This window comes from Capsicum annuum, unplaced genomic scaffold (assembly GCF_002878395.1).
Source record: "Capsicum annuum cultivar UCD-10X-F1 unplaced genomic scaffold, UCD10Xv1.1 ctg4739, whole genome shotgun sequence".
Taxonomy (NCBI): Eukaryota; Viridiplantae; Streptophyta; class Magnoliopsida; order Solanales; family Solanaceae; genus Capsicum; species Capsicum annuum.
This window is the reverse complement of record NW_025855028.1, coordinates 1-27,511: the sequence shown is the minus strand read 5'-3', so window position 1 is coordinate 27,511 and position 27,511 is coordinate 1. Positions and strand designations below refer to the sequence as shown.

General features: G+C 35.8%; 1 long non-coding RNA gene across 1 annotated transcript in view; it reads right to left on the bottom strand.

Moving 5' to 3' along the window:
* The window catches only part of LOC124892439, a 19,465-nt gene extending 5,148 nt beyond the window's left edge, over nt 1-14,317 (bottom strand). The window contains exon 1 of the long non-coding RNA XR_007050244.1: nt 13,519-14,317. This is a non-coding gene — a long non-coding RNA (uncharacterized LOC124892439). The remainder of the gene's footprint in view (nt 1-13,518) is intronic.
* Between the last annotated feature and the right edge of the window lie 13,194 nt (nt 14,318-27,511).

Below are 27,511 nucleotides of genomic sequence, written 5' to 3'. Positions count from 1 at the left end.
AACAGAAAGTAATATCCCATTTTTCAGGAGGGTCCTGAACAGAAAGTAAAATCAAGAGTGTCCTGAATAGAAAGTAAAATCTTATTTTTCAGGAGGGTCCTGAACAGAAAATAAAATCACATGGACATGCTTTCCAATGATAGCTGGACTCAATGAACAAAACTTTGCCCCTGTTTCATCAAAGAAAATTTTTTCAGTTGAAAACTTAGTGGTGGTTTGCAACACTTGGCTTTCCAGGTATCATGCTCCAGCAATTGTTCCTTTCATCTTTGTTTCAAATTACTGACACTTGCCCCTGTCTTGTCGCATCATTGACCCAGACCAGATCGGGGAAAATGCCTTTGACTCAAATACCGAGCTTCTATTTTACCATGCCTCAGAGATGCACCTTTTGACATCTGATACTCCCATGAATCCAGCAACCTGTCGGTTGGTAGACTTCCTTTGCTTTGTGTTGAAATACGATCCTATTTCTTTTATGTGCTGGTCCTTGGCATTTCCTCATACAATTGGAAAGACTGGTAGCAAGTTTTGAAATTCTTTCTTGCTTGTTTTGACAACGACTTGACTTAAAATGTAAAGGAATGACGGTGACTTTTATTTTAATAAATGACATAAAAAGACAAAAAAATGCATATATAAAGGAAAGAAAAGGGCAATGTCCTTTTTTTTAACAAAGAAGAAAACTTATCTGAAGATGGTAACCAACTCCATTGACTATGACATGCATTTTGGATTAAGCTGCCTGATCTTCCTATCCAAACTTCCCATTTGATGTTGAGTTCGTGCCTTTTTCGATGCTGCTTCTTCCAACCCGTTGGACTCATATATCTCATTCAATTGACGACATCTTGAAAGATTTTCTCCAACAAACCTCTTTTCTTTTCACCTTTCTTTCGAACTCACCATCGCCTTACAGTGCCCATGAGGGTTTTCACCAATAAGACTCTCTCATTTTATTTCTCTCAACTCCACATCGCCTTATGGTGCCCGTAAGGGTTTTCACCAGTAAGACTCTCTTATTTTTATTTCTCTCAACTCATCATCGCCTTATGGTGCCTGTGAGGGTTTTCACCAATAAGACTCTCTCATTTTTATTTCTTCCTTGATTTCTTACGGTGAGGAAAACAAGTAGTACCCTACGATGTATCATCATATCCATTACATGCTTAGCCTTAACATTATCAAAAATTGATCTGAAGGACTTTCTTTAGTTGTAACTTGGCTTTTGGATAAGGTTAGAAAAGGATGGCAAGAGGCTTAAACGACACTTGAAGCGGGGGTAGGGCTTACAACTTTTGAAATCGACTCAAACAACATATTAACTCATGCCCCAGTTTTTCGTTGACTGGGTGATTCTAAAAATTTTATTTGGTTGGACCGAGCCTGAAATAGGGCAACCTACGTATCTCACTCCCGAGAGAGGAGAATCAGGTCGCACGTAGTTCCATCAGCTTGTTCTTTGTTTTGATTTGATTTTTTTCTCTTTTTTTTTATTTTCGAACTCTTTCTTTTATTCTTATTTTCCTGATATTTATCTTTGACTCTATTTTGATTCCAAAAGAGGGATATGAAAGAAAAATAAAACTAAGCTCAAACGGGTAAACAAAGGATGACACAATGTTTGGATAGAAGAATAAAATGCCTTCATCATGTCAATCTTAAAAAATACAAGTACTAAACATGCAATAAAATCAACAAAGAATTAAATATCATACATAATATCTTTTGACAGCATTAGCATTGATAGTCATTTCTGCCATTTTGCCTTCAATATCTGTCAAATATAAGGCTCCAGTGGGCAACACTTTTTTCACAATGAAGGGACCTTGCCAGTTTAGGGAGAATTTGCCTTTCGCTTCAACCTGGTAAGGAAGGATATGCTTCAATACCAACTGAACAACTTCAAAATGCCTGGGTTGTACCTTTTTGTTATATGCTCGAGCCATTTTCTTCTGATACAATTGGCCATAACATACCGACGTTAGCATTTTTTCCTCAATCAAACTCAATTGTTCGAGTCGGGTTTTGACCCACTCATCATCTCGATCTCTGCTTCCACAATGACTCGAAGAGAGGGAATTTCAACTTCTACAGGATGACTACTTCTGTCCCATACACCAATAAATATGGAGTTGCACTTGTTGAAGTGAGAACATCAGTGTGATAACCTAGCAATGCAAATGGCAACTTCTCATGCCATTGTCTAGACCCTTGTACCATTTTCCGTAGTATCTTCTTAATATTCTTATTGACGGTTTACACAACGCCATTAGCCTTTGGACTATAGTGGAATTTCGATGTGCGATCTTGAACTGTTGACACACTTCTTGCATCAAATGACTATTGAGATTGACAGCATTGTTTGTAATAATCATCTTAGGAATTCCAAACCTATAAATGATGTTTTCATGAACAAAATCTACTACCGCTTTCTTTGTCACTGACTTGAAAGTTACTTTATCTACCCACTTTGTGAAGTAATCAATGGCCACCAGAATGAAAATATGCCGATTTGATGCTTTTGGCTCAATCGGTCCCATCACGTTTATTCCCCAGGCTACGAAAGGCCATAGAGCATCCATTGCGTACAACTCAGTAGGAGGAGAATGTATCAGATCACTGTGTACCTGACATTGATGACACTTTCGAACAAATCGAATAGAATCCCTCTCCATAGTAAGCCAGTAATAACCTGCTCCGAGAGTCTTCTTTGATAAGACATAACCATTCATATGAGGTCCGCATACTCCGGAGTGAACTTCAACCATGATTACCGAAGCTTCTTTTGTATATACACACCTTAAAAGTCCCAGATCTGGGTTTCTCTTGTATAAGACTCCCCCGCTTAAGAAAAATCCACTAGTCAAATGCCTAATAGTCGTCTTTAGATCAGTGGTGGCATATGCTAAGTATTTTCCTGACTGGATGTACTGCTTGATATCAAAGAACCAAGGTTCGCCATCGAGCTCTTTTTTAACTACATTACAATAAGCGTGTTGATCACGACTCTGTATATGCACTGGATCGATGTAGGCCTTATCAGGTTGTTGGAGTATCGAAGACAAAGTGGCCAACGTATCAGCAATCTCATTGCGAATTCTTAGAATATGCCTAAACTTTACATTCACAAACCATTAACATAGATCTTTCAAGAATTGTCGATACGGTATTAGCTTTAAATCTCCCATCTCCTAATCACCTTGAATCTAATGGACGAACAAATCTGAATCCCCCCACACTAATAGTTCCTGGACTCCCATATCAACAGCTAGCCTCAAACCCAGAATGTAAGCTTCATATTCTGCCATGTTATTGGTACAATAAAATTAATGTTGCGCTGTCACCGAAAAATATTGCCCCATCTCAGAGATAAGAACTGCACCTACTCTGACTCTTTTCATGTTGACAGCTCCATCAAAGAACAAGTTCCAATTTGGATCAACATCTATAATGACTTTATCGACACACAATACCTCTTCATTAGGAAAATATATCTGTAATGGCTTATACTCTTCATCAATGGGATTCTCAGCAAGATGATCTGCTAAGGCTTGGGCTTTCATGGAGGTTCGAGTCACATATACAATGCCGAAGTCGGTAAGTAATATTTGCCACTTTGCCAATCGACTCATTGGCATAGCCCTCTGAAATATATACTTCAGCGGATCCATGCGAGAGATGAGATAAGTAGTATAGGACGAAAGATAATGCTTCAAATTCTGTGCTACCTAAGTCAGGGCATAACACGTCCTTTCAAGAAGTGTGTACTTGGCTTCATATGTTGTGAACTTCTTGCTAAGGTAATAAATAGCTTGCTCCCTTTAGCCCGTGATATCATACTGACCCAAGAGACAACCGAAGGAATTGTCCATGACTGATAAATATAAGATCAAAGGCCTACCAGGCTCTGGTGGTACCAGCACGGGCGGAGTTGATAGATATCTTTTGATTTTATCAAACGCTTCCTGGTATTCTTCAGTCCACTAAACTACAACACTCTTCTTCACTAACTTGAAAAGGGGCTCACAAGTGGTTGTGAGTTGAGCAATGAACTTACTGATGTAGTTCAATCTACCCAGCAAACTCATCACCTCTGTCCTATTCTTGGGCAGAGGCAAATTCTGGATGGCTTTGATTTTCGAGGGATCCAATTCAATTTCCCAACGGCTGACTACAAACCCCACCAACTTTTCAGATGGAACTCCAAATATAAATTTTGCCGGATTAAGCTTGAGATTATACCTGCAAATCCTCCCAAAGAACTTTCTTAAATCTTTAACATGGTCAGCCTAACTCTTTAATCACATCATCTACATAGACTTCAATCTCTTTATGCATCATATCATGAAACATGGTGTTCATGGCTCTCATGTATGTTGCTACAACATTCTTCAAACCGAATGGAATCACTCGATAATAATAAGTCCCCCATGGTGTGATAAAAGACATCTTTTTCACATCTTTCTTATCCATAATGATCTGGTGGATCCCGCATAGCAATCCACAAAAGAGGCTACCTCATGTTTAGCGCAATTGTCCAGTAAAATATGGAGGTTGGTCAGCGGAAAATCATCCTTCGGACTTGCTCTGTTCAAATCATGGTAATCAACACATACTTAAAGTTTGCCATCTTTCTTTGGGACAGGAACAACATTGGATAACCATGTGGGATAACGGGCCACTCGAATGACTTTGGCTTTAAGTTGTTTCATGATTTCCTCTTTGATTTTGATACTTAGGTCAGTCTTAAACTTGCTCAACTTCTGTTTGATAGGGGGAATACGGGATCAGTTGGCAATTTATGGGCCACTAATTCAGTGCTTAAACCAGGCATATCATCATAAGACTATTTAAAAACATCCTTATAATCAATTAATGCTTGAATCATTCCATATTTTAGCTATGGTAAAGCATGTACATTGATTTTAGTTTCCTTAACATCTTCTTGATTCCCTAGATTGATTGGCTCAGTTTTATTCAAATTAGGATTCGTCATGTCTTCAAACTGTTCCAACTCTTTGCTTATTTCCTCTAGTTCCTCTTTTTTTTAATCATATTCCCCCTCTTGCTTCATTATATCTTGATTAGTTTGGATTTTAAGATCAGGCTAAAAATTTCGCATGCAAGTCATGTCATTAGAATCAGCATAAAGATAACTGTATAAAGAAAAAGACAAAATCAAAATATATTAGACCTAAAATAAGAGGACATTGCATTTCATTAACAGGGAAAGATAGAAGGGTTTAAACAAAAATGAAAACAAAATTTAAACAAGCTAAATTCTGAATTACAACCCTGGAATAACTCGGATAAATAGAAAGAAAAACAAAATGAACTGCTAAAACTCCCTCCTGCCAGGGAGAGGAGTGACTTTCCAATTGTTGAGCTGGACCGCAGGACCTATGAACTGCATGCCTGCCTTACTGGTACCCTCTCCTGCTTCAACCATGTTAACATCAATCAGGAGGTTCTAGAAGTCATCAACTAATTCAGCTTCAAATTCTACAGGCTTTATGACACCGCTCTTGGCAAATGATTCACTGAGTAGCGGCATTGGGCGAGGGAGTGACCATGTTTCCTTTTTCCTCCCCTTGTCCTTCTTCAGATCTTCAGCCGTAGGTTCAAATCCTAAACTAAAAGTGCCCATGTTCTCATTCGGACATATGGGACAAACTATACCGTGCAGAGACACTCCCAAACCCCTTCCTGGCTCGAATCCATATTTTAACATTTCATTTATTATCATGACAGAAGCGGGAGACAATTGTGGCCCTGGAATAACCTGCCCTTCAATGATATGATTCACTGACATTGTATCAAAAGTTTGATAGACAAATGTGTCCTCTACATTGTTTTCTTCTATAAGGGACAAGGAAGAATCTTCGTAGGTGGAAAAATCCCCTTCAGCATGAATAACCACTTCTTGTTTGTCATGCTCAAACTTGATCATTTGGTGCAATGTAGATGCAACCACCTTGGCATTATGGATCCACGATCTTCCCAATAATAGATTGTAAGAGGATTCTATATTCAATGCTTGAAATGGAGAACTCAACAGGCCCTAAAATCAACATTAGTTCTATTTCACCAATGTAGTTTGATTTTGCACCATCGAAAGCCCTGACACATACATTGTTGGGCATGATCCTCTCAACATCAATATTCAACTTTTGCAAAGTAGAAATAGGGCAGATATTTGACCTCAAAGATTTTTTTAACCATTTTCTCAAGCTGATTTATCGTAATCTCCCTAGGAATGTATGCTTCGTTTAATACCTTTAGTATAATATCACGATGTTCCTTGGAATGCAGCAACAAAGATAATAGGGAAATTTGAGCAGAAACCTTCAACTGATCTATTATTGAATACTCTGGCAACTTTATCTTTTTCAAAATTCTTCGGCTTCTTCTTCGGTGACAGGCTTTTTGATAGATGAAGGCCCACTAATAATTGGCTTGGACTTCCTTAAACCTTCAGGCACGAAGCATCTTCTTGACTGAGTTAAACCCCCTACCTCATATACATCTTCCACTACTTCCTTCCCCTGATAAGTTATCACAATCCGCTTATAGTACTAGGGAACCTTTTTCGTATCAAACATCGGAGGCTAGGTCACCGGTTTGATGATAATAGGCACCACAAGTGCTTCTTTCACCATCAATATAGGCTTACCCAAAGTTCCTTTCACCGTTAACTTAGTCTTGTCTTGACTTAAACCAACGACTTCTCTAACTCCTTTCACTATGATCACGGGTTTCTTCGTGCTTTCTTGGACTTTATCCTCTCCCGTTTCTTCCTGGCTCAATGATATTGCTTTCAATGAGTCCGCCACATTCACTGATTTATCCTCATTGGTCTATATTCTGACAATAGGCTTATAAAACTTTGATGAATCTTTCCCATCATATATCAATTCTAACATATTAGTTTCAGCATGGGTTGGAAACGGATTCTGGTTAATGTTTGGAACCTCTGGGGCCTGGACCAAAATCTGATTTGCATCGATTAAATCTTGGATGAATCTCTTTAAATACCATCATTTCTCGATATCATGGCCTGGCATGTCAGAACAATATACACACCTTAAAGAATAATCGAGATTCCTGGGAGGTAGATTTGAAAGCGTTTCTTAAATTGGGCTCAAGACCTTCATCTTTCTCAACCTATCAAACAAGCTAGCATATGTCTCCTCGAGAGGCATGGACTGATTTTTGACTGCCTTTTCTTTGTTGTACTCGGGCCTGGGTTAGAAATCGGGTCTGGAGGGATTTTGGTAATTTGGTGGAGCTGATGGACAATTTTGTGGAGCTTATGCATGCCATTGCGGGTAAGAAGGGGTTTGGGCATATGGTTGTGCGCTATATACTAGGTAAGAAGGGAGTGGAATAGAATATGGTGGGTTTTGTGGAGGGTAGTAATGGTGGGGAGGAATATAGAGAGCTTGGACATAGGCTTGATCTTGGGATTAGGGATAGGGGCGAGGAGGTCTTTTGGGATAGGAATGGGGTCCAGCAATAATGGTTGCCACGTCTTCTTTCTTCTTTTTACCTTCGAACGTGCCAGATCCACCTTGAATTGCTTATGTGGTAGATTTTAACGCGACAAAACTCATTATTCAGCCAGTCTTAATTCCATCCTCTATCATCTCTCCCATTTTGAGGACTTTAATAAAAGACTTTCCCATTACCAGAAGTAAATATTAAAAATAGGTCTCATCCTGTGCCTGAATGAAGACCTCTACCAGCTTACTCTCTCCTTCATTGGAGGCTTTACCCTGGCGGCCTATTCACGCCACCTTATCGCGTATTCCCTAAAGCCTTCAGTGCTTTTCTTCTTCATGTTGACCAAGAATTTTTTGTCAGGAATCAGGCCGACGTTATACTAAAAATATTGCACAAATTCAAAAGCTAAGTCATCCGAGCTGTTCCATTTGTCGATATCGTGATCGACAAACCATTCTGAAGCCAGATCGGAAAGACTCTCATGAAAGAAAGCCATAAGAAACTCTTTCCTTCCCCTTTCAGCCCTCAATTGGTTGCAATAATGTCTCAAGTGTGCCACGGGATCACCGTGCCCAGTATACTTCTCGAACTTGGGCATTTTAAAATCGAGGGGAAGGTTGACATCTGGGAACATGCAAAGATCTTTATAGGAAACACTCTTATAACCTCCGGTTCCCTGCAGATTCCTCATGGCCTGTTCCAAACTTTTCAATTTCTGCGCTATGACCTCCCGTTCCTCTGTTGCGATGGGTTTCTCCGTATCAAATGGAAATGTAGGTGGATGAGCATACCTATGCATTTCATTCATTCTCAAAGTAGGCTCCGGAGCATAATACTGACTATCTGAAACCTTCAATACAGACTCACTGGCAGACCGAGGAAGCACCATTATCGGACGCACAACATATGTGGGAGCTTCAGGTAGTGGTGGAGCCATGAACACAGGCGCTGCCGGTGGCATCGGATGAGTCACAGGCCTTGGTTAAGGAACTTACAGGGGCATACTAGAAGTTCCAGGGTAATATTGCTGCGGAGTGAATCCTAGTGCGTGCTTCGGTAACTCAATAGGAACAGAGATTGTGCTTGAGAGAGCGGTGGGCAATTGGAGATATTCCCAAGATCTTCAGGGAGTGAAGGAGGAGGCAGCCACTATCCCATGCTCGGCGAAGATTTAGCAATTGTTGTATAAATCTCAATACCTCATCATTGCATTCTGAACTTTTTTCCCTGGGATCCTGATATGGGTCAATGAGTGAATTTTCAATCTCCCTACTAGCCATGCAAGCTTTACTTTTGATCTATTTAAGTACGGATGACTAGCCAGAGTGATGCAAACCCACCATTGTTATCTGAAAGAAACATGCTCATCAAATACAACACCCGTTAGGATTAGGTCACACAACAAGCATGGGAATCACATTGGTAAAATTATTCTAGATTCATGTTCATTCCTACCAGCCTTTGAGGGTAGCGAGGTTATTTTAACATTATTGCGATTTTTATCTACACTCATTTGCTTTTTTCCTTCAACCACACCTCTTTTCTTTCACCCTGATTTCCATCTTTTTTGTATCAATCTCTGTTCTTTCTTTTCTTCTCTCGCTATCTACCTTCGTTTTATCATTCTTTATGACTTTTGATTTTCTTTAAAAGAGGAAAAATAATGAAAAACACAAAACAAATTGATTAGATCGAACCCAAAAGTAGGTTGCCTACTTATCATGTTGTGATGAATCATATCTTGCGTAGTTCGGGCCGCTCATGCATAAATACCATAAAATTATTGATTTTTGATGATTTTTTTTCTTTAAGCGAAAAAAACAAAAGAAAGAATGACACAACATCAAAGCATTTTGATAAAGAAACAACTAAACATACTCCAAATTTAAGACCACTTTAAAACTAAACAACAAATACCAAACAACACTCTAGACCAACAATTTGACATACATAATTCTCCTAATAAAGACTCCAAAAGCAAACTTAACGCTGATATGACAAAGACACCAGCTTACAATAATAGAAAATAAGAGACTCAAACTAAATAAAAGATAAGAAATGCTCCTTCAACTAGTGCTCTGCGTGATGACCCTGGCTGAGATGGACCTGTATGTGAAGTTCTCTTTCTCCCATTCAAACTTCGTAGCATATCCTGGAAAGACACCCCGATATTTGGGAAAAAGCTTCTGGAACGTATTCCCACCTCATGGGGAGTGCACATGAAAAGATTGTTCTCATACCTTTCTACAGTCTTGAGCAAATTTGATAACCGAACCCTCAGTGTCTCCACTTTGGCCTCCGCACTTTCATCCTGACTGTCATAAAAAATGCATTCTTCTCGTATTCTTCCTCTAAGTTGCACTGGTAATGGCTTGCTAACACCCCGAGGTATAGATTGAAGCTAGATCTTATATCTTGAACTGTACCCTGGGTTATCCGGTCCTTTTTTGAAAGTATCTATACGCATTTTTGTTGCGTGATTCCAGATTTGCTCGTATTTGCTCTCCCCTAGGCTTGGTTCTTAAAGTACTCAACATCTTTCAGCAAATCCACCATGGGTGGGACCTCTTGTGATCTACCTAGCTGACGCATTACCCTAGCAGGAGTGTATGGTCGAGTACAATTAAGTCCTATCATAACCAAAAGGAGGTGCATCTGACACCCAAATAAGATTATTTTTGGACGAAGCCATAGACATCTCCATAGAATGTTATCCTCAGTTCTTGACTCGAGAAATTCAATCCAAGCATCGATTCCCACGGGTTATGAGAATTTGGCAACATGCATTCTTTGTCCCATGGCTTTCACCTGATTGGGCATACAACGGTCAATCACATCCGGTCTAATTAGAGAAGGTGCATGCAAATGCTCCATCAACCATAGTTGCAACATCAGGTTACTTCCCTTAAAAAATCTCATCCCTCACTTCACTACGGTTAAAGCCTTATATATTTCTGTTAAGATCATAGGATGATGGTAATCTTGTCCCCTTGTTCTTCATGAAATAAGGCCATCACTACAGATTGCAAACGTGTCTTGATGTGTCTTTATTCTAGTGGAAATACTAAAGTACCTAACAAAGCGAGGGTGAAGACTTCAAGACGCTTTCTCTCCTACTTCTCCTTAGTCATATAAAATTCATGCCAAAGGTAGTCAAAACCTTTCGAGGGCCCGAATCTAGCAAACAAAAAAATCTAAGGAAATCCATGAATCTTTTGAAACAATCCAAATATGTATCTTTACTTTTTAACCCACAACACTGCAAAACCTCGTGCCAGTATGATTTCGAGCTCTAATCATACCTTTATCGATATAGGGAAAATGCAACAGACCATATATTTCTGCCAAAGTAGGAGTCATTTCACACTTTTCAGACCTGAACACCAAACTACTTGGATCCCAAAAGGTCAACACCGCTTTTATTAGATCTGGACGAGGGGTAATAAGCAGAAGTTCTGTAAGATCTCCTAATAATTTAATCAGTTTCTGCTGGTCAACATAGTTAAACATGCCCCACTAATTGATTAACTTTTTGGGCACTTTGACAACCATCAGGACTCTAGACTTGGTGGACAAATCCATCCCTGTAATAACACATAAGACATTATTTCAAAAATTTGATAGGATCAAAATATTTCCAACCCTTGAGACTTTGACGTGGACATGTCGAAGGAACATGCCACTTTATGACTCCAAATCGCCGAACAGTACCACTGAATAAAATCAGCCTACTTGGCTAGGACAACTAACAACACTAGATTATGGGGATAAAAACCTAGACTAAGACTAAGACAAAGGCCAAAAATAAAGATTACCAGACCCACAGAGCGTTGCCTACGTATCCCGCCCCAAGGGGTGGGAATTAGGTATGCGTAGTTCGTCCAGATTGAATAATTAACGATTAACTAATAGATTGACCCTAACTTAAGAGACACAATCAAAGACAAACGAATAAAATCTTTTTGGGTTTTTAATTAGACACTTCAACTAAGACTGACACCAACAATTATGAAGAAAAATCTTTTTGGTATTTTCATTATAGGAAATGTACAAATTTCTACCATCCCTTTTTCTGGTATATTCTTTTATAAAAAACTACTATAATATAAAAATCTTTTTTTTTTTGAAAATTTTGAATTATGAATGCTTACTAAAAAAACAAAAGGAAATTATTTTTGTACTTTTATTTTTGACAAATAAGTAGAAAAAGTACACAAAATCCTCTTTTTTTTTTCTTTTCTTTTTTTATGGTACTTTGAGAAAATAAATGCAAAAGGTAAAAAAATCTTTTTGAGTTTTTTTGATTGTGAAGAACAAAAGTCATAAAGAACTCTAAAATAAACTACGACACTCTTTTGATTCACCGTTTTTTTTTCTTTTTCCTTCTTCTCTTCATTTCTTTTACCATTCATCTCTTTTTTGTCTACACACTTACCTCTAACACATGTTTTCCCTCAAATCAGTCCGTCCAAATGATCCTATTATCCTCAGAGATGTAACATTTAGCACGTAGATATGCTTTAGAGGTGAGTCTCATACGAAGGACCGAGTGGGCCCCACTAGGTCTTCAACATGATGCACATAAGCATGACCTAAAGGCTGACCAACATTGGGGTTTACTAATAAGGCTGTTCGGGGGAGCGTATGGTCGATAGTGGCTTCTTTAATTTCCACCTACTCCATAACACCGACGGTTCCCCCCTAAGATAAGGGTGACTCAACTAGAGGTCGTGTACAACACGTGTACTACGGACTTGTTGTGGAAAGAAAGACTCGGGTTATGCACATGATGACAGATATAAAAGCGGTAACACATAGGATAAATACTGTAAACAGAGAGCACGAAAACGCACAAAAGTGATAACAATAACACAAACAAAATCACAAACAATGATTATACACTCGTAATGCCAAACAAAGCCGATACGACTCCGCGAAAAACTCAAATTCTGAAAAGTTAGTTCCCCAGCAGAGTCGCCAGAGCTGTCACACCCTTTTTTGTTTCTCCAAAAAGATTCGGATTTTATGTTCGAAAGGGTTTTTATTATTAAGTGACAAAAGATAAAAAATTATTTCGAAAAGGATTCATTTTATTCAAAACTCAGAGTCGTCACTTGGCATAAATCAGGAGTGCCAAGTCACCTTTGGATATCCTTTTTCAAAACGGTTTTCACTCTATAAAACTGATCCACGAACAGAGATTCTGACTAAGGAATTTTGTTGACCGAGGGGAAGGTGTTAGTCACCCCTCGATTCCGTGGTTCGACCATGGTCGCTTGGTGGAGCATATCGACTAATTTAACACTACGAATGTATAAACCACACAAAACACGTAAAACAAAAAAATCAACAAACTTAAATAAAACGAGTCAAAAATATAGTGTCCAATCCAAATTATACAGTCCAAAAATAAAAAATGCGGAACTAAATCCTATATAACCTACGTTAATCCTAACTACACTCTTGTTCTTTACCCGATGCCTCGGGCCTTCCTGACGAACGTCTTCCGCCAACATAGTACGTCGGGACATTCCCCGGTGAATAAATATAATGTGTCTTGGGGCATTCCCCGGCTAAATGAATACATTTTGAATTAAATACGACAAACTAGAAAAAAATATTCATACGCACATTTCAACATTCAATCGAAACAACAAGTTCTAAAATATACCTACCCGAACCTATATTACTTATCTGTATCAACGTATCATAAATCGATCATATTCATGCTTATCCCAAATTGAACAAAACGACAATGAACCAAAATATCACTACATTAAACTTTTAACAACTTCTTACTCCCCCGAATTCCTTTCTTACATCAAATTTTCACTATTCAAGAGTACTATTTCAACAATTCACAACCGTCTATTCAACAAATCAACATCACTCAAACTTCATCATCGAAAGCATAAACATCAACAAAATCAAACAACCATGATCAACAAAACAATAATAATAACTAATTCAACCAACCAAAATAAGAAAAAGAGAACGGGTTAAGAAATGGACCTCAATAAAACTTGTATTCATCATTGATAATAAAGAAATCCAACAACCAAAATCCTCCAACGGAGAACCCCAACGTCATGAAAACTCGATCAGTGACCCAAAACAGCCTTTCGAACAGATTTCAAACCAGTAAAAAGACAAGCAATATGAAACCCAAACCACATATTGACTCGACTTGATCTCAGAAACTCCCAAACATGATGTTGATAATGAATCCCACAACAAACAAAATCGAAGCACCCTTAAAATCCTATTGAGAGTTGAACTCGATTGAAACGGCGCTCTGGTGAGAGGACAGCAACCAAAACAACCCAAAATAAGTCGGACCCTGACCTGATTTCAACGATGAGAGCACAAAATAGAAGAACCCCAACATCCAAATACGCAATAGAACCTCAAAAGAAAAGAAAAAGAAAACTGAGCTAAAAAAATGTGAGAGTGAGAAGTTTGGAACGGGTTCTGAGGAATTCGAACATGTTAGCGACGACTTCGACGTGTCTTCGGTGAGTCTAACACCGAAATAGTAAACCACCCATGAAACCTGCGTTCTCTCTCCCTCTCCGTGACTCTCTCTCTCTCGATCACTCTATTTCTTGTGTGGTATATGTGATTTTTCAAGAAATAGAAGAATGGAAAACAAAATAAAAATGGATTCTAAGCTATATTTTTTATCTCTCTTTTGTGCCCTCTTTCTTTTAAGAAGAAGCCTCTCTCTATCCTCCCCTTTTTAAAATGAAAGCCCAAATGGTCCTTTTTTTTTTGGAAGTTTTCTCCTGGACCCCTCCCTTTACCATATTTATTTTTCTTTTTACTTTTCCTTTATATTGTGTCCAAAAATAAAATGCTCCTTCCAGGAAGCTTCCTTTTTTGTGGGGCCCCCATTTTTCTTTTATGAATTGATCTCCCCTTGAATAAGACGTAAGGGGTATGGGTCATATGGGGTGAGGTGTCATTTTTTAATTGGAGGGGTAAGGGTCAGGTGTCTATTTTTGATTAGGTGAGTTGTTGGAATCTTTAAGATAAGACAAAATTAGTTAGGGTTTGTTATTTGGATAAAAACAAAAGGGAATAAATAAATAAGTAAAAGATGAGGTGGTTATTTATTTGTTTTTCTTGAAGAAAATTATAATATGGGATCAAAGTGCGTGATAAAGGAGTAAGAATTATTATTGATGGGACAAAATTACGTGTCTACACTAAGAATCCCATTCGTCAATTTCCAATGAGCCACCGCGATTGTGGCGCATCACGGTGGCCCATAAAATCGGGCTCCCAATTATATTATTATTCCATCTCATAAAGGGTACATTAGGTATTTTCACCCCCCTTTGCAGCTTAAACACGAGATTTAATCCCAAAGACACCAGAATACATTCACAATCATCCAAATTACTCAAGAACACTCTCTAGGATTTTAAACTAAAAACTCAAATAACTCAAGATTCAACCGTGGATTTTCTAAACTAATTGGAGATTTGGAATCCCCAAACCGTAGGATTCAACAATCATTCATCAAATTACTAAATTAAGGTATGTGGGGTTTTCCTAAAAATCTCATGGGCATAGAAATCATGATTTAAGAAAAGGGTTTTAGCTTTATGATTTAGAATCATGTTTTAGAAGTCTCAATGACATTGTTTTGGTCTTTAGGTCTTTCCCCAAATTAATTTGAAATTCAATATATATGTATGCATGTGTTTAAGGATGAATATTCAATTGAGAGTATGAATTATAATGAATCCCTATCTTGATATGATTTTTCCCATTATTCGTATGATATGGATTATTTTGTAAAGCATGATAAGAAAGGTCTTGATTTATACTATGATTTGAACATGATTGTGGAATCAAAAAAGAGGGTTGTGCATATAGATAAATATTGAATATACATATAATGAAAGAGTGCATGGTTTTGCCAAAATCATATGACCACCATATGTTTGAAGAATTCTTGCATAATTTTGACTTATATTTCGAAAAATGAAATCTCTTATACTATTTGCATGTTTGGGTTTTCTGAATTGAGTTTTGATAAAAGAATCATATATGATGCATTATGGCTCAGAAAAAGGACTTGCAAGTATTGGTGTGAAGACACCAACTCAGATAATGTCATGTTAATTCAGAACAGAATAGAATGTATGTTTGAAATCAAATTTTCAGATTTTTGAAACTAGAATGATGCATGTTTCAAAATAGACTAAAATTGGCCATAAACAAAGCTTAGGTGGTTTTCCAAAGAAGGCACGAGTTCAGACAACTCATTATCCAAAACCGTGATTTGCCGATCTGAGTATATTATTATACGTTGGCCTAGTGCCCTGTGGCATATCAAACTCAGATACTCCAACCTTTGCAGCACATTTGGGTTGGGGGCTTCCCCACGGAGTCAATGTCGGATTCCATATAGCTCGTGGAATATCAGACTTTTAGGGGAGTGCCACCTAACTCAGAAGTGATACAAAGATCAGAGGCTGCATTGAAAAAAAAGTTTTAAGATTATCAAAGATGACCATGTGTTTTGGAATTTATATCGTATGTGATGTTTTATGACTAGCTCTCAACTATTTTATTTATATTAAAAGCTTTATTTTGGATTGCTCTGTGTACCAGTACATCTGTATTAACCCCCCTACCTTTCAGGTTCTGAGGCACAGTATAGGGGTCCTGATAAGCAGTAGATTTCTTCAGACAGAAGTGCAGGGTCTACTCGATGAGCCTTCTATATTTCAGAAGGCCTAGTTATTTCCAGACATTTATTATCAATTATGGTTTTGGTCTACTGGGGGCCTTGCCCCAATTTTTAGACAGTGTTATTAGTCATGTAGTAGAGATTTCGCAGACGGCTTTTAGATGTCATTAGATGGTTTTGGATTTCATTTACCCTTGTCGAATTTATATCAGACTTATGACCGTTCTGTTAAATAATTCCGCATTTTCCCTCTATTATATGAATGTTGTTCATGATTTCCAGACAGATAGGGACGCCCGAGCATTCATGGTTCGGAATGTCCGTTAAGGCTAGGGTCCCGGTTCGGATCGTTACAGATAAGAAGCACAGGAACTGGTGCCTTATAATCCCCACATGTAAAAATATGTTTTTGTATATTTTTGACTAAAAATTCATTTGGCACTTACGAGGAAATCCTTGTTTTGCTCAATGAACGAAAGAGATTGATTCCTAATGGTGTCTCATCTGAGACGGATTATGATGAATGCAAGAAAAATGAACCCAATATGCTATGCACAATTTAGTGGGTCATGGACCCAATATGCTATGCGCATGTATCTCACTGTTGTTTATGAAACTGGAAATATTTAAGCATTTATTAGAATCATATCAAATAAGGTTGATGTAGTTTTTGTTTAGTTGTATCACTGAGTTCATTATATTGCCGTATTCTAGTTTTTGTTTATTAAAACTATGTTTTATATGTTGATCCCACCCAGTTCTCATTTCATCATCGATATCTCTATTGTGCTCATTCAATTCAATTCTAGGTACAAGTGAAGGCCTCAACCAATGCTTTGTAGCTTTGGCGGAATAAAATATAGTCTTGTATTACTTGTACATATAGTTCGAATAGCAAACAAGTATATATAAATCATAAAGTGATGTATCCAATAAGAAAACAAATTTTCAGTAAAATAATAAACCTAGAGAAAAATAAGAAAACTTATGTTGCTGGGTTGAAAAGAGTTGCAAGAGTAGTAAGAGAAAAATAAAACAGTTACTTAGAACAGTAAATTAAACTTACACATCGAGTAAACATTTGGAGAAGAGTGAACAGTTTGTGTTGCTATATCATGCATTAGAGCAATTCCCTTCCCTTTCCCATTGAGTTGAGTTAGGAATAATCGTAATTCATCTTGTTGCATAATTGAGTAACCTATTTCAATGAATTAATTCAAAAATCCTCAAACTTCAATATTTACCATCATTTGAAGTTATTGCATATTACTGGTAAATATTATATATAAAGTAATGTCTACGTGATAATGAATTTCTACATAATCAATGAATAATCAGTACGCATATGTTATGCATTTATTATACATTAAATATAGGCATTTATCACTTAATTCACCTCACTTTTACTTTCTTTCTAAATAAAAAATTGAATTGCTCAAACTCTCTCAAACTTCAGTATTTACCTTTGTTTTGAATAATTACTACATAATCTACGTTTAATTTTATGTATATCTTATACATTAATTACACACTTGTTATACTAAATATAGGCCTATTAACATTTAATTTACCAAACATTCAACTTTTTAGAAAATTGAAATGGCTCCTATTGAAAAATCTCTGAAATCCCTTGAAAACAATCACAAATCATAAAAGAAAATTATAGCAAATCTAAAAAAAAAATCTCATAATTGCCTATCAACTATAGGTATAATCTACAACTCTACACCATTCAACCTCACATACATCTTTAACTATGGTTTTCTCAAATTTTATAGAATAAAAAAACTAAAATTTTTATGAGAATTCAGGAGAAATCGGATTAAAACAAAATTTTGAAGAAAATGAGGAGTACAGAAAGATACAGAGACATAAATGAAGAAATAGAAAAAAAAAAAATAAAAGGGGGCTACCACAAGTTGTCATTTTTCTATTGGAAGGAAGCAACATAGAGGACAAAATAAAGGAAAACGGAGAAAATGGTACTGCATAAGATAGCAGCAGATAGGGCTTTTTGTGTGTGTATTTGAATTGGCTATAATGGTATATATAATGTAGAATTGATCTAGTTTGAGTAATAAAAATGGATCCACAAAAAAAAGGATTATTTTTAGTTTATTGCTATAATAAGTTGTTTATTGGATTAATTATTGAGTATCAGGATTAAAGGCCGTTTGGTATATCTCTGATACTCCGTCATTAAATTTGGGACTAAAATTAAATTTTGTTTGAGTGAAGATATAATCGCAAGTTTAAGCCTCAGAGAATAATCGCAAATCATATCCCTGGAGAACTGATTGTCCAAAATACTCTCAATGGTAGCACCAAAATCTCTTTTCCAATTGAGTTGTATGTCAAAAATGTGAAACTCATAAATCTCGAGCCCTGAATTCATTCGACTAAACATTCAACAAACTATTCTTCAAGAATCCCTATGCATACAATTTTTAGACACTTCTCCATACATAAAAAGATAAAACTTTATTACATTATATATCGCTATGACAATTATACTTAGACTTGGAATTGTTCTATTTGGGTAATGAAAGAGTATGATGTTGTCAAGTCATGAAGAAAGTAATTTAGTGTCCCTCTAGATGCGGAACCTAGAACCGTTCTGGGATTTAAAAACTATGGTGAAATAATTTTGACGAAAAGCAGAGGAACCAGTTCCTTATAATCTCGAGACGCATGAAAAAATAAGTTTTGTATAGCTGTGACTAAAATTCATTTGGGAACTTATGAGGAAGGCCTTGTTTTGCTCAGTGAAGGAAAGTTAGTGATTACTAATGATGTCTCCTCAGAGACGGATTAAGATAAATGCAAGAAAAATGACATTGAGAACACTAATTCTCAATTTAGTGGGTCATGACCCAATATACTATGCGTCAGCATCTCACTGTTGTTTATGACACTGGAAATATTTAAGCATTTACTAGAATCTCATTAAATAAGTTTGATGTATTTTTTGTTTAGTTACATCGCTGAGTTCATTATATTGTCGTATTCTAGTTTTTGTTTATTAAAACTACGTTCTATATGTTTATCCCACCCAGTTCTCATTTCAGCATTGATATCTCGATTGTGTTCATTCAATCCAATTCTAGATACAAGTAAGGCCTCAACCAATGCTTTGTAGCTTTGGCAGAATAAAATATAGGCTCTTATTACTTGTACATATATCATATCGTTCCAATAGCAAAATAGTATATATAAACCATAAAGCGATGCGTCAAATAAGGAAACTAAGTTTCAGTTAAAAAAACAAAACTAAAAATAAATATGAAAACTTTTGTTGCTAAGCTGAAAAGAGTTACAAGAGCAGTAAGACAAAAATAAAACAGTTTTTGTAACAGTAAAGTTACACATTGAGCAAACATTTGGAGAAGAATGAATAGTTTGTGTTGCTATACCATCCATAGAGCAATTCCCATTGCCTCTTCCCATTGAGTTGAGTTAGGAACAATCGTAATTCATCTTGTTACTAAAATTGAGTAGCCTGTTTCAATAAATTAGTTCAAAAATATCTCAAACTTCAATATTTACCTTCATTTGATACTATTGCTATTATTGGTAAATATTATATATAAAGTAATGTATATTTGATATAGAATTACAACATAATCTATGTATAATCAATATGCATATGTTATGCATTTATTGTATATTAAATATAGGCATATTATCACTTAATTCACCTGACTTTTACTTTCTTTTAAAACAAAAATTTGCACTGTTCAAAATCTCTCAAACTTCAGTGTTTGCCTTTGTTTCGAATAATCACTACATAATCTATGTATAATTTTATGTATATCTTATACATTAATTACACACTTGTTATACTAAATATAGGCTTACTAACATTTAATTTATCTAACATTCTACTCTTTAGAAAGTTGAAATGGCTCCTATGAAAAAAATTCTGACATCCCTTAAAAACAATCACAGTTCTTACAAGAAATTTATATTAAATCTTTTTTTTCAGAAAAAAATCTCATAATTGCCTATCGGCTATAGATACCACCTACAACTCCACACTATTTAATCTCATATACATCTTTAACTATTATTTTCTCAAATTTTATATAAAAAAATTAAATTTTTACAAGAATTCAGGAGAAATCGAAATATAAAACTAAATTTTGAAGAAAATAAGGAATACAAAAAGAAAGATACAGATCAATAGAAACGCAAATGAAAGAAATAGAAAAAAAATGAAAAAGGCCTACCACAAGCTGCCATTTTTGTTGGAAGAAACCAACATAGAGGCAAAAATAGAGAAGGACGGAGAAAATGGTACTGCATAAGATAGCGGCGGCTAGTTTTTTTTGTGTGTGTGTGCGTGTGAAATTGAAAAGTTGTCCATAATGCTATATATAATGTAGAGTTGGCCTCGTTTGAGTAATAAAATATGGATCCATAAAAAATAGGGTTACTTTTAGTTTATTGCTATAATGGGCTATTTATTGGATTAATTATTGAGTGTAGGAATTAGGGGTCGTTTGGTATGCCTCTAATACACCGTGATTAAGTATGGTATTAATATTATATTTTGTTTGAGTGAAGCTATAAATTTAGTCTGATAAATTCTTTAATCCCAATCTTAATTCTGAATATCTCATAAATTTAATGTCAATCTTATTCTAGATATCTCATTTAACTTGTTAATATCTTTGATTTTGTTTATTTGTTTAACTTTGACTTGACATTGATTTTTTTTTTTAAAAAATATTATTTGTGAAATGTTCTTTAATTGTGTGATCCTAAACATGTTATGTGAAAAGTTAGAAGTAAAAAGTTTCCAAAGGAAATATTCCTTTTCAAAGAATTAAAAGAAAAAATAACACACAAATTAACACCAAAAAAAAAATATAATCTTATGCTTTATATCTTCAAGGTGAAATACTCTCTTCATTCCATTTTATTTGATCCCCTTACAAAAATTAGTTGTTTGAACTTACTAGTCCAATTATAAAATCAAGAGAAAGTTTATCAGTTCTTCCAATACGATCATATCTTTAAATAACTATATAAAATATCAATAGTCATACTCAAATGTTCAATGTATATTTAATAAGATTAATTTCATAAAATAAATTCTGAATAAAAATTTTACCTCGACAAGATTGGCAACCCTTTTAAAGAAAAATATATTCTATCATCAACTATACCTTTTATGACGAAACAAATCAAGAGGGCTAGATATCAAACAACAAGAAGAGATAAATTTAAGATTTAAAATTATTTGAGTTTAAGTTTTAAGGTTTTTAGCATTAAAATTATTATATTTTTAAAATTATGAATTTAAATTTACGGTTTGTTAAGATTCAGTAATTTTTACACATAAATTTATTTTTTAACATTTTATCTAAATCCAATATCACGACGCTATGTGTGCCCTTTGACAAAAGAAAAAATGGAAGTAAGTAAGCAATCTCTTTTCACTTGACTATAAGCAAGTTAAACATTACATCATCCACATAATTATTTGATCTTTATAAGTTAAAACTAAGAAATTGGAACTACTAAGCCACAAATAAAATAAAATTCATAATTTTCACTTTTAAATTAGCATAAAGGTTAATCTTATAGCTTCATAAATTGAATTAAGAGAAATCAAGTACAAATTCAAAGGCAATATTCCTCATCAGGATAAACTAATTAAGGCACCCTCCCATGCCTTTAAAATTATATTTTTTTTCCATGTTACACCTTCACACTCACTAATCATAATCTTATTTTGTTGACTTAAATATAAAATGACAATTTCTAGTCAAACAAATTCCTAAACATCAAATCACAAATCTCCTTACAATGTCAAACTTCGCTTTTTATAACAACATCTGTGTAGATATTTTTTGGTTGTTGTTGTTAAACTTGACCGTTATAGTAAAATATTGTTATAGAGAGATTTGGCGATTGAATTTTTGTCGTGCGTTTCAGCTGATGAGTGATGCGTAAAGGAGAAGGTTCCAAGTATCAGGCAATCCAGGGAGACACAAGTGGCTGCAATCTAAAGTATTGTGATCACTATAGAAAGTTGGATGTGCATTTATTCTATATTGAGAAAGTGTTTAAGGTCCAATAAATGAACTGGTTTTTTAATTCTGCTTAGTACTTTGTTAACCACAATGTCAGCTGGAGTTGTCCCTGCTGGATACTTTATCTCAAAAAATGGTTGTTTTTCACTCTTGCATGGTTGTTGGATCATTCCAATTCTTTCCCCTGATAATTCTAACTTGTCCGCGACATTGAAATGGAGTTCAAAAGAACTACCATGAGTAGGCACTCTCGAAATGGTTGTGTTATAAAAAATGTTCAAAAAATTAATATTTACATGTATAATATTCATGCTAGAGTTTGTGACCCAAATTTTATTGATTCTGGCCTGAACATTTCGCGGAGCGACCCATGTTAGTGATTTTTTGTGGCCCGATCCCGGAGCCCACCACTGATCCTGTTGGAGGTGCGGGGCCGAAGCCCTCGCAGTATGGACCGGTATATTTTTGGGCCTAGGATCTATTTGTATGCACGTGTTATATAAGTGTGTTTAGTGGGCTATTTTGGGCGTTTTTGTATGCACGAAATTGAGACTATCGTCTCCATATTGTATTCCTCTCCTTCATAGTGAAATTCCTCTGCCTCTGCCCATGGTTTTTCCTATCAAGGGTTTTCACGTAAAATCTGTGTGTTCTTGTTATTTTTCTTTTGTTTGTGGTTTGCTTAATCTGTCCAATCATAGCAATTCCTATATCCTACTTTCCAACTATACAAACGCCTGTAACGCCTCAAGAGTACACCCTGGACGCCACACGATTCTTACAACCCTGAAGGACCACAAGCTAATCCATGAGTTGGTACCTGTTGTGAGCACTGAATAAAATAATGAAGACATACGCACAACTTAGCTGAAAAATACCATAAGGTTTTAATCACAAAAATAATAATACTGAATCATAGTTTTAAAACGTCTGAAACATACTGTCAATACTGATAAAGCAACTGATAATAACAAATGAAAATTAACTATCTGTCATGACCCGAGCCGGGGCCCTGGACTTGGCACGCACTCGATACTATAGCTAGTACGAGTGAACGTTCTGGCATATTACCCGAACATACTTAAATACAAATAGATAAAGCGGAAGTAATATAGAATTCAATCATGATTTTCTCAAGAGATAAAACTTCACCCAAGTTTATTAACACTGCATAATATCCAACAATACCAATAGCTATGATAAATAAAGACTGTAAATTACAAAGTTTGCTTGAAAACTACACCAGCCTGTGAAGCCTCTAATAAGTACCAATACCGAAAGGAAAGAAAATATATACAAATAATCATCATATCCCGTCCGGCCTTCTGGTGGGAAAAAGGCTCACCAATAGCAGAAGATGGAGATCCTAATGAGGGGCCTGACCGTGGACTTAAGCACCAGAACCTACATCACAAAATGTTGTAGCACCAAAAACGATCAATACATGAAATGTATTAGTATGTAAAATCATTTCAACTTTACAATACACTAGCATGCATAACTCTTAAGATCTTTTCAACTTCGTCAATAAAATTTCAGGGATCCTCATCGACCTTGGATCCTATGAACGTAGGTGGATTCATCTTGAGGAACACTTTATCCTAGAAATATTGGAAGAGTCATGAGAGTTGGAGCTGGAAGGACCCAAACGACTAGACTGAGATGGTACAAGCTGCATGAGCATCTGAATAGCCTATCTAAATTCTCCATTGGTAGCATTAGTGTAAGAAAGCTGCATAGAAGATGTCTTGGGTCTCCTTATTGGAGTAGGTGCCACAGGAGGTGCATTAGTAGTAACATTCTACTCAGGAGTGTGAGCTCCATGTCTGGTATGCATCACATGAGTCGAGGGCATATTGCTAGTGTTGGCACCAAAAGAAGCCCTAGTATTAGTAGTGGCCCTCTGGCTGGCAGGTCTTTTTTGAGGCATGATCTGAAATAAGTGACAAGCATAAATTAAAATAACTCCATAGAGTTGAACTTTATCGAATGAACTAGAGTCTGGAAGAATGGGAAATATCTCCTAAATGCCCTATAGACTTCTAATTATAAGTATGGTGTGCTTCACACCCATTAAAGGAATACTACTAGACACAGATTCACAGATACCCTAGGACACTTAAACTCTGGGCTCTGATACCAAGTTTGTCAAGACCCGAGATGGGGCCCGGGACGTGGCACGCACCCGATACTATAGCTAGTATGAGCAAATGTTCTAGTGTATCACCTGAGCATACTTATAATACAAATGGATAAATCGAAAGTAATATAGAATTCAATAATGATTTTCACAAGAGATTAAACTTCACCCAAGTTTATTAACACCGCATAATATCCAACAATACCAATAGCTATGATAAATAAAGACTGGAAATTACAAAGTTTGCTTGACAACCACACCAGCCTGTGAAGCCTATAATAAGGACCAATACCAAAAGGAAAGAAAATATATACAAATAATCATCATATCCCATCTGGCCTCCTCGGGGAAAAGATGCTCACCAATAGCAGAAGATACAGATCCTAATAAGGGGCTTGACCGTGGACTTGAGCACCAAAACCTACATCATGAAATAATGTAGCTCTAACGATAGTCAATACATGAAATGCATTGGTATGTGAAATCATTTCAAGAGGATAGTACAGCAAGAGACTATAAATGACAATAAAATTCAAATATAAAGAAAAATAATTGGAAAGGGACGAGAATATAAACTAAACTTATTATTATGTCATAACTTGAACCGAGGCCCTAGCCGTGATGATCATTCCGAACCATAAAGGCCCAGACACCCTTCTATCCTAAAGTCATATACACCATTCATACGTGAATAAGGAATTATGGAAATTATAGCAAGATGGAATCATGGTCATAAATCTGATATGAATTTAGCATTGAAGAACGAAATCCAAAACTAACTAGCAACATCCATAACTCTGATATTCCATGGGCAATATGGAATTAGCCATTGACTCGTCGGGGAAGCCCAAGTATGCTACAAGGGTTGGAGTCTCTGATTCTAATATAATATACCCGGATTAGCAAATAACGGTTTTTGGCAATGAGTTATCTGAACTCGTGCCCTCTTCAGGGAACCACCTAACATCTCTTTATGCCCTATTTTAGCCTTTTCTGAACATGCATGATTCTGAAATTCAAAAACATGAAAGTCTAATTTTTGTATTAGTCTGTGTCTGTTATGGCATTGTCTGAGTTGGTATCGTCATACCAAGACTTGCAAGTCGTAATCCTGAGCCATATATGATTATTTCATTCTAAAATAATGTTCAGGCCACTTGATCATGCATATAGTATAAGAAGAGTCATATCTCAAATCATAAGTCAAAAATCATGCAAAGGCTTTCCATTCATTCAACAATTTCAATAAGTAGTGGCCAACTTCTCAAAAACATTCCTGAAGGTTCTTTGTTTATCAATCTCAATGTTTAAAATCATTAAAGCATTATTCTCTCCCATTCTTAATCATCATGAATTTCACATAAGACAAATAGTATCTTGAATCATTCTATAAACTATGAAATGTAAGGATTCATAACTTGTAAATCATATAATAAAGTAATGGGAGAGGGAGATTATATATTACATGCTCTCAATTCACAATTCATGGTTTTCAATCCATACGTACATTTATACAATTCAAATAAATTTGGGGGAAGGCCTAAAGACCAAAACAGTATTATCGAAGCTTCTAAAACATGAATGTATTCATAAATTCAAAAACCCATTTCTTAAAATCATGATTTCTATACCCATGAGATTTTAGGAAAAACCCCACGTACCTCGATTATGAAGAATAATGGCTGATCATTGAAGCCTATGATTTGGGAATTCCAAATCTCCGATCAATTTCGAAAACCCACGGTTGAATCTTGAGTTTCTTGGAGGAGAAGTATATGAACTAGGGTTTTTGTTTTGAGGAAAATCTTGAGAATGTCGTATATTATGCTTGTAAAGGTCTTAATCTTCTGTTTGGATGTTTTAAGAGACTGGTAAAAAGTCCAAACTACCCTTGTTAACTTCTGAATGAAACAGGAAAAATTTAAACTAGGAACCCGATCTTATGGGCAACCACGACGCGCCACTTTCGCGATGGCTCACTGGAAAATGCCGAATGAGAATTTGGGCCACTTCGCAATGCGTCAGAATTGTGGAGTCTCACTGGAAATTGACCATCATTATTTACACCCTCTCCAAGATGCGCCAAGGACAGGAATGATGGTTTTTTATGACTAGGACTTAAATTAACCATAACTTCTTCACCGAGTGTCCGTTTTGGATGAATCTTATGTCGACGAAAAACTTACTTGATCATCTATGTAATAAAAAGTTGAAATCTAAGGAATTCCATAGGGAAATAAGTATAAATCATTCAAGAATCCATTGCTTGATACTTTAGGGACAAAAATTTAGCTAGGAAAAACTTCGGGGCATTACAGATTGACTAAGGTAAATTTAATTCCTTTGATTATTTGTAGGAGGAAGTAGTGAGCCCTCATAAACCACCATGTGAGCGCATGGAGTCTGATCTCGGCTTGATCAGCTAAGCCGTCCTATACCTTGCCAGGCACATGTTGTGAAGTGACCTAATTTCTAGCAAGTATCCATAGTTAGCCCCATTTCAAGACATATGAAAAAAAAGTCATCCAATTTATAGAATAATCTCTATCAAATGTCAGCAAACATAGTTTTGTACATTTGTTGTTTAAACCTATGCCTTCCTGGTCAGCTAACTAACTCCCTTATGCTCATGAGGTTATCTTATGTATTTATATTCAAAGTGTTGTCCATATTAGGCCCATGCTCTTGATTTAGCCTTTTTAGGCTCATGTACATTATTTAACCCTTTTTGGCCTCAAGTTGGTAACTCAATTATTCTGTATTCATGAGATTGATACCTTTTCATAATATTCAGAATAGGTAAAAACATTCTGTTAAGGATTCATTAACATGATTTTCACAACTTTTGAGAGTTACGCTTAGGAGTTAACTAGAAAGATAGTAATTTATACATGGTGTAATCGCTAAGATAACTAAATCTCTCCAGAAATAGATTTTAAGTATTAAATAGGATTCTAACTATAAGTTTGGGAAAAACCGTTTTAAACACCTAATTTTTGACCAAACTGAATGTTTTACGTCATTTAGTATCTTATTTTACAAGATTGCTTTTAAAGTTTGGAAAACTACAAAAAAATAAAGTCATATTAAAATAAGTTTTTATTTATTTTTATTACTTAT